Source organism: Meleagris gallopavo, chromosome 4 (assembly GCF_000146605.3).
Source record: "Meleagris gallopavo isolate NT-WF06-2002-E0010 breed Aviagen turkey brand Nicholas breeding stock chromosome 4, Turkey_5.1, whole genome shotgun sequence".
NCBI lineage: Eukaryota > Metazoa > Chordata > Aves > Galliformes > Phasianidae > Meleagris > Meleagris gallopavo.
Genome location: NC_015014.2, coordinates 64,084,752 through 64,094,123, shown reverse-complemented (window position 1 = coordinate 64,094,123; position 9,372 = coordinate 64,084,752).

The window sequence follows — 9,372 nt, the reverse complement described above, 5'->3', positions numbered from 1 at the left end:
AACAACTGCCTCTAAATGTAGGTTTCAAAGGGAAGCTCAAGATTTCCTTTTCATCCTGTTTTGGGACTTTTAAGGAATACGTAGTGTTTAAAAGCTTTAGACTTGGGAACTGCTTATGTTCATCAGTGTCACTGCCTGGTTTCAGACCAATTTGAAATTCAAGCGCTATGGAACTGGACAGGGTACAGAGAATATTTGCATTCAAGATGGTTTCGTGTTAAGAGGCAAGGACCAAGTAAAGGGCAACAAGTAGGTGACTAAATAAATGAGAAGGAATAGACGCATCAAGACAGGGAAGTTCCAGCCAAGGGATTTTCACTTTATTAGGCAGGAGTGCTTCTGAAGATCACTTCTGCCATGAAAATGCTGATTCCTAACACAATCATCAAAGGAAGAGGTAAAGAAAGATGTGCACATACGTTGCAGCTTGTGGTACACAGACATGGAGGTCACAGCTAAAAATTCAAGCCCTTATTAGAAATTAGGGGTAATTACCTCTCCAAAGACATGCCAGTGACCTTCAGCTTCTAATATAGTCCAAAGGGATTTGCAGCCCAGCTGTTCATACACACACAGAACACCCAAATTGCAGATGATTGGTATGACTCAGTTTGCCACCTTTCCTAAATTTGGCCCCACTGGAAATAAACGTCGATTGTTCAGATGTGAGGGAAAGAGGGAAAGCAGCCATTCCTCTGATGCCCACAGCCCGGATGCAGTCTTGGTCTGCCTTACAGCATTGCATTTGGGCATCACAACAGGAAGTGCTGTAAGAAAGTCCTACTTGCAAGTGTACTGATGGTTCCATCACCACATTTTGAAGCCTATCAAACCAGAACTAAAATGTGCCAACAAGAGATGCTGCAGCCATGGATGGGTTGGTCTTTCAGAGGCAGCTGTGAGGCAGGCTTTGCCTTGGAACGTTCCTATGAGGGCTGAAGCTCTACCCTTTCATCTCCTACTCTCCAAAATTCCCAAATGGTGCAAGATGCAGAACAATAGCTAACGCTTGTTGAAATCCATCGTTTCACCAGGCCACGCACTCCCACTGAACAAGTCTTAGCCCAACTGTAGCTTTATTTCCCACAGCATTTTGTGTATTTTTCCAGTGAAACCAAAAAGAGAAAATAGGACAGTTTTGTCACCCTTCCTCAGCCTGTTCTGCCATTGGAAAGAGAAGAAATTGCAAAAGGAGGAAGACAGATGAATAAAGCAACAAAAGATGAAAAAGACAGCAAGGGAAAATGAACATTCTTCAAAATTAAAGAGATGATTGTTCAAAGCTCTCCGCAAATCTCCTTTTAATGAAGAGCCAATTCCTTTTTAAAGCCTGTGGAATAATTACTCTGAAGCTTCACAGAATTAGTTTCACCTCAAGCAAGTTAGGGAGTGATGAGCCAAGTTTCAATAAATGGATGTAAATCGAGACCCTCTGGCCCCTTTCCAAGCTGGCCAGACACAAGGCAGCTCTGGTCTTGAAGTCTCATACCTCATGCATCCAAACTCGCAGCAGATCGTGACTCTGTCTGCGTTCATCCTGTCCTTGCTCACAAAGCCTCACTGCCGTTCCTTTACAAAGCTGTATCGCTCCCAGCAGCAAGGTGCTGATGGAAACAGGTGAAGGTGCTATAAATGCATCTCTAACAGTCCTCAAACCACTCATCTGAGCTTGAAGCAAATAAACAAAATTACTTCTCACCTCCCTTGGAGTTCCCTTTCTACGGGACTCCACATAAAAGGAAAAAAGCTCCAGGCTTGCCTGGCCTTGAATCAGAAGGCGCTTGCATGCGGAGGAGGAGGAGGGAAGGCAGCTCCAGTCCCCTCCCTCCCCTGTCCCACTTGAAACGTTTTCTTTCCTTCAGCCCTGAACCCACGCCAGGATGACTCCAGATCCCGTGGATGGGAGAGCATGTGTGGTGAGTCAGCTCCCCAAGCCTTCCTCAGCTGGATTTGGTGCAAGCAAAATGCCTCTGCTTCAGCACAGGCTTTTAGCAATCCAATGCAAGACAGGATACATGGTAGAGAAGGGGCAGTCAGTAGATATAACCTGAGAACAATTCTTCCCCCTCATCAGCTGCAAATCCAGCTGAAATTGGGATTTGCAACCCTAAATCCAGCAGGAGGGGCTGCATTTCTGTCGGGTCAACATTCCACTCAGAGTCCGAACATATAGCTTTGACTCAAGAAAGATGAAAGTTTAAAGCTGTCAGGTTGGATGTTAGGAGTAATTTCTTCTCCAAAAGAACGGTCAAGCACTGGCAAAGGCTGCCAAGGAGGTGGTGGCATCACCATCCCTGGAGGTGTTCCAGAGCAGTGGAGATGTGGCACTGAGGAACATGGTCAGTGGGCATGGTGGGGGTGGGTTGAGCTTGGTGATCTCAGAGATCTCCTCCAACCTTAATGATTCTGTGATTCTATGATTCTATGAAGGGGACAGAATGATCACAGAGTGAAGAGAGTTCGTTCTGGGACAGGGCTAGCAGCCCTCAGAAGCAGTGAAGCTCAGCATCCTTGGAGAAGGCAGCTTGGCCAAGAAGGGTTCCAGACACAGAGGAGCTGTGAACGTTCAGAAGACTTTCTGCTCCTGTCTCTCACTGTTTCCCAATGTGACAATATAGGAGATTGGATATTAAGGAGAAATTCTTCTCCAAAAGAGTGGTCTGGAACTGGAATGGGCTGCCCAAATGAGGTAGGGGAATCACCACCATCCTCCTGGAGGTGTTCAAGAAGTATGGAGACATGGCACTGAGGGATGTGGTCAGTGGGCATGATGAGGATGGGTTGGGTTTGGACTGGATGATCTTAGAGGTCTTTTCCAAGCTGAATGATTCCACGACCGTGATGTATTTTCAAAGGTAAATAGACAAATGTCACCACATGGAAGTTGAACTTATCAAAATCTAAAGGCAGGCCTCTGGTGAAAAAATACAACGATAACAACAAAATAAAGTTAAAGATCAGACCCCACATGCATCACACGGCAGGGGACATGCCCAGTATTTTAAGAATGATTCCTAATTAGTGGAGCCCAGCGTGGCTTAAATGTGTAACTACATCAAAAAAAAAGTAGTGGCCCAGACATATATAACCAACCCAGAAGTCATCTGGAGGCCAAAAAAAGAACAGATGAATTAAGACTGGGTGATCAGAAAAAAAGGGAAATAGAAGTTTATAATCTGTCTAACCTGCCTAGAAAGCACAGGTCTTTCCTACATCAACATTCCTCAGCAGTTAGTAAGAGATAATAACATGATTATTATGGGGTTTCTAGAGACAGATCAGGCAAAAGTAAAGGAAATTTATGCTGCCACAGAAGAAAACCACAATAGAGGGCTCTGCATTTAAAGGTTGTCTGCTCTGGACATTTCAGCTATTCATTGAACAAATATTAGTCGCTGAAGTATTCGGTCTGGCAAGGGATTGGGTTCAAATGTGACCCAGGCGAATGATTAAACCAAGCATTTGTGCAGCTTTCCTGGGATAGACTGTGCTTGCACAGGCTGTGGGCAGCCTCCCCTCGCTTGGGTTTGACCCACGGACAACACCAGGCTGCGGGTTCTGCAAGGACTGACGCGGCACAGGAGCTTTTTGGATGAATAATTTATTCACTGAAAAAGCTTGGGTTTGGGGCCCACCAAAACTATTTGCAAACTCAGTGAATAGTTTCCACCAAAAGCCTGAAAACATTTCAAGGAAGCAGTGTTTTGTTTAGATTTCTTCCTTTTCACTTTTATTTTTTCTTCTTTTTCAGAAATGCCTCGGCTTGAAACTCCACGTTGGGGCCAGATTGCTTGACTTTAAGCAGATTAAGCCCGAGATGCTTTCATTTCACACTGAACATGGTCAGTGTTCTGCTCTGTGGGCCAACCCAAAGAAATCAGTGATTTGCACAGCTCTAGTAGGAACAGCTGGAACGAGCCTGCTGGCTCCGTACTCGCAGGGAAAGACTGGATTTGGTGCCAGTAGACCCAGTTCAGGAAAAGACACAGTGTGACCTGGAGCAAGTAAGAGAAAGAACATCTGGATTAAGGAAATGCTTGATATGGGCTACCCAGAAACCACACTGGGAAGCCTGGGGCCAAGCAGAAAAGCCTGGAATCTACAGAGTTGGGAAGGAGCACGAAGGAGCCCAACTTGGCTCCTTCACAGGGCTTTGGGAAGCAGATAACCCAAGAAATAAAAATCCACTGGCAGCAAATAGAGCAGCCGAGCTGATTCTCAAGGAATTCACGCAGCAGGAATCAGCTCATGACAGCTCCACAGGCTCCATGAAGCTCTCTATTTTAGCTTATATTTAAGGGCAATGCCAAGCAAGAGGATGATGAGCTCCCAAGAAGATGGTGCCAACACACATGTAGGCATTCTGGTGGTGGGTGAAGGTCCCTTATAGGTGCTAAATCTTCCCAGAGCTACTGTACAGCATATTTGCTCTGCACCCTTCCTTTTTCCATCAGCCATAGGCAGTTTACCTGTACCAACTCAAGGCCAGGTTGGATGGGCCCCGGGCAGCCTGGTCTAGTATTAAATGTGGAAGTTGCTGGCCCTGCCTGTGTTGAGGGGGTTGGAGACTCATCATCCTTGAGATCCCTCCCAACCCAGGCCATTCTGTGCAACTGAATCAAAGGCTTCTCTGGGGAAAGAGGGAAATCCCATGCCTGATTTTCTTTCTTAGTCTCCAGCAACAAAGAAAGTATAAAGCAGCAGGATAGACACAGAAAGATACCAAAACGCCATTGCAAAGTAGACACCAGTTATTTGCAGCACAGGGACTTCCTAAAGCAGAGGTGTCATCTTTATACTTTGCAGCACCTGATGGAGTTTCGTTGCTTGTCATCAGATGGCTCCATGCTGGAGGCTCCATGATTGGGGCTTGTTGAAAGAGATCTGATCTTATTTTGGTTGCTTAGGGATTTCAGCCATCATCACAGAGGTTCTCTGGACATGTGCAAACACACACCTGTTCACACTAACTCCTGTTCTTTTTCTACACAGTGGCAGACCCATAAATCAGGTCATGGTGTGTTTGGCTATTCCCTCCACCATGAAGAATTCTCTGAGAATTCTGCAGCTGAAGGCAGGAAATTCACAGCCGAAACCCATTCCAGTGCTGGAGTCTGGGCAACTGGCAAGCAACTGCAGCAAGAGATTTTGAAGTTACTGAGCTAAGATTTATGCTGCTGGAATTCATCACAAACATTGCACTCCCAGCAAGAGGTGAGAATGAAGGAAAGATCACTTTGCATTAGCTTATTTATGCAGGGCCATCTCTCATCTATCTTTGGAGGAGGCAACGAGTTGTAGTCCCCAGTGCCATATGGAAGGCAGAGGAGGGCTCTGCAGCTCCATCCAAGCTATATCCAGCAGCCTCCTGGAAACCAGCTCCTCTCTCTTGATTCTTAGAATCAAAGAATAGCTTGGGTTGGAAGGGTCCCTAAAGATCATTGAGTTCCAACCCCTGCCGTGGGCTGATTGCTGGATCAGGCTGCCCAGGACCCCATCCAGGCTGGCTTTAGGAGCATCCAGGGGTGGAGCATCCACAAGTTCTCTGGGCAATGCGTTCTACTGCCTCACCACCCTCTGAGTAAAGAATTTCTTCCTAACATTCTTCTACAGAGGCAGCATCAACTGCTTGCCTTTGCTGCTATCAAAGTGGCTGCTTATTCGTGTCCTGAATACACTTTTTCTGGGGTTTCTCCTCCTAAACAAACACTGGTAAGGGAGGAGAACACCATAACAAGGTGAAAGTATGGCTCAGGCTGTTTGCATTGCCACAAAAGCACTGCTGTAATGGGGCACTGCAAGTCTCATCACCTCCAGAACAGCAGGGGAACTCTGCTGACAGCCAGCACAGTAACCGCAGCAATTCTTGCATGCGCTGCCAGCACCTGAGGTGGGAGAGGTCGCTTTACCCAAACTGAACAAGATGCCACAGCACCAGGCCTATTTCTATGCCATGACTTCAGGAGATTGGTTTTGCAGAGTCCAGTTAAGCCCTGTGGAAACACACGCTTGGAGCTGCTCTTATGCACACAGCAAAATGCGTGCCTGCACAGGCCGGGCACGCTGGAGCCACCTGGACGTGCTGGCACAGCCCTTTGCCTGGGCTGGGACATCTTGCTGAGTGGGCTGTGGCAGGAGATGCTGCTCACCTCTAGCCAGGTCTCCACACGTGTGCATGCTGTGCAGGTGAAGCACTTTTAAAGTGCATGCGTTGCAATTTGCACATTTGACCGGCACCTGCTGGGGCAGCAAAGGAGTCAACACCAGCAGCTCCGATACACCCGTGTGCCAAAATTGACTTCCCCCATACCAAGGGCTGCAGAACTGCAAGCCAGTGTCTGGCCTTTACAGTCTGCAATATTTCCTTAATTCATCCTTCATTTGGGATTTTCCTTAACATTTTCTGGCAGAGAAAAGCAGTGACTGAGCAACTGCTTGACTGTAAAATGTCTCAACAGCCCATGGATCAGGGAACGGAAGAGCACATTGCAAGAGGATGTTGGTGAGAGGGTTTGAGTAAGTGACAAAAGAGCATTTAGCCCTTGGTGCCACACATATCACAGAATGATAGAACCACAGAGTGGTCTTTCCGTCGTAATGATTAAGACCATCTAGTCCAACCACCACCAACCCATCGCCAACAACCGACTAAACCACGTCCGTCAGTGCCACATCTCCACAGTTCTTGAACACCTCCAAGGGACTGTGACAGCCCACCTCCCTAGGCAGCCTGTCCCAGTGCCTGACCATTCTGTCGAGAAGAAATTCCTCCTAATATCCAAGCTGACCCTCCTCTGGCACAGTTTGAGGCTATCACCTCTTGTCCTATCACTTTTACCTGGGAGCAGAGACTGGCTTCCACCTCGCTACAGCCTCCTGTAGTAGTAGAAAAGCAGTTGTAGAAAAGAACTCCCCATGGGCACCCAATTCCCACACTATCCCCAGCACATCTGCAGAGGCCTCCATCACTAAATTCAGCAAAGAGAGTGAGTCACACACCTGGCAACTTGTTCCAGTGACACTTGCAAAAGCAGGTTTCATTCTGTGATCGTTTCTTCCTCATCCTCCTCCCCGCCTTTAATGAGTAACCATAGCTAAATACCAAAATCTGGTTACTCTTGCGCAGCCCTTGATTTGGAAGGAAGTTGCGCAGATGAGGCAGTACCTGAACTTCAACCTTTTAGTCCTTTACAGAGCTGTTCTTCTTGAATAGTTAATATCACCCCAGGGAAGTGCCCTGTGCCTGTCTGCTCTGCACAGTTCTTCTCTCATTCACAACACCTCATGGTGTAAAAGAGAGCAGGAGTCCCACTTTACCTACTGACATTGTCTTAGGGTTGTACAACTTGTTTACAACGGCAAATTTTGGCAGCCAGCACAAGGAACCCGAGGTGAGATACCAGTTCGGCTCGAACTGCCTCTCAACAAGTCCCAACAAAAATTTGGCCACGCCAAACTCATCCCCTGCCTTGGCTTCAGCAGCACGTGCGTGGGGACATTCTCCCAGCTGCCTACACCATTGCATTCCTCCCCGCACATCTCACCAGATAAATCTCCCCTTCTAAACATGATAGGACAAGAGGGAAAGGCTTTAAGGGAGGTGAAGGAGTCACTGTCCCTGGAGGTGGCTGAGAACAGTGGAGATGTGGCACTGAGGGACGTGGGCAGTGGGCATGATGGGATGGGTTGATGGTTGGACTGGATGACCTTAGAGGTCTTTCCAACCTTAATGATTATAGGATTCTGTGATTATATGAACCAGTGGGATATGCTTTGGTGATGAGTAATTATGCACAGAGATGGACAAAGATGGACAACATCTACAGACAGATGGCCGAGGTGAAGTTCTCACCCTGATCCCCTGAGACCAGCATTTGCAAGGAAGTGCAAGCAACAGCTGCCCACAGGTCATCTGGTGAGAGAACAGAGATTTCCTGGTCCAGTTCATCTGTGTGATTTGGTCACTCCACTACCACCTCCTCAAGCGATAGTAACAGAAATGTTCCACCTGACTTCCAGCATTGTGAATTTCTCTGCTAGCTATCCATTTAGAAAGTCCATTCAAAATCATTACATCTTTTACATTTTCTGGCACGAAACAAACAAATAAATCAATCACAACGCTGGAATTTTACCAAATGCTTATGGCCTATTCTGTTGAGTTGAGAAGTTTTTTTTTTTTTCCCCAAAACACAGAAGCATTCCTTAGTCACCTTACCATGACACAAAAGTGGAAGCAGATCCTCTTTGCTGCTTACTCAAATATGTGACAGGAAAGGAGAGTCTGCTTTGATTTTTCACTGAGTACAAAATAGAACCCAGAAGATTTGTTTCAGATTGAAACAAAATATTTTGAACTCCGGAGATCACATTTTGTGTTAATTTAAACAATATTCTCTCCTATTTTCTGGCCTGGTCATCAGGCTGAATAGTTTTGGGGTCTCGTCTGCCTGTTGCTGAGCAAGTATTCCTCCCCCACAGTTTGGTTCTAGTTAAACACACGATGGCTCTTTGAGGGTACAAAGTAAAGCTGAGATTGACATATGAAAACTCCAAGCACAAACTGCTAAGAAATGGAAACGAGGAGGTCCCAAGAGTGAAAATACAGATACTTTTTAATTATCTGAAGTATCTGGGTTCAGGGTACTGGACATGGATAAAATCTTGAGCTCATGCCACTGTCATTCATTCCTTTGGGAAGGCTGTCTCAGCTGCATCAATGGGCTTAGCATCTAAACAGGAAACAAAGATCACAAAGGGGAAGTGGAAAAAATGCTTTGTCCAAGGTTGGAATGAAGGTCAGCACCAGATGAGCATTAAGAAGCGTGCTCTGCAACATCCCATGAGCGCAATGCTGTCTCCACAGTCAGACAAGATTGACAGATGATAACCAGTGAGCTTATGACAGAAGTATTTGCAGAAGAAAAAAAAAAAATCATTTCTTTATATGGCACTTAAAATCCAGCCGTGAAGAAGGTGACTTTACGCAGACGTAATACCCTACTCTTGAAAAGGAAATATGCCAGGAATGCAAAGTGATGAGGATGGTTTCGCAGAAACCCTCTCAAAGATCTCCAGCTTTTTTCAAAAGGAAAAAGGAAAACAGAATGAGAATGGAAGGCGTTTTCACAAACACGAAGCCATTTAACTTTTCTGTTCATCAGCAGAGAAGTGGTAAAAGGAATGCGAAGCATTTATTAGCAGGGCAGGAATCATTCAAAATGCAGCAAGTCCATTAATTACAGAAGCAAATATAATTAACACAGCCTCCAAAGAGTTTACATAAGCTCCTTTTAAAAAGCATCCCCTTCTACCAAGCTAGAGCTTCTAATCTAGAAGTGAAATTAGGAAGCTGGCTGGAGATAAAACAAC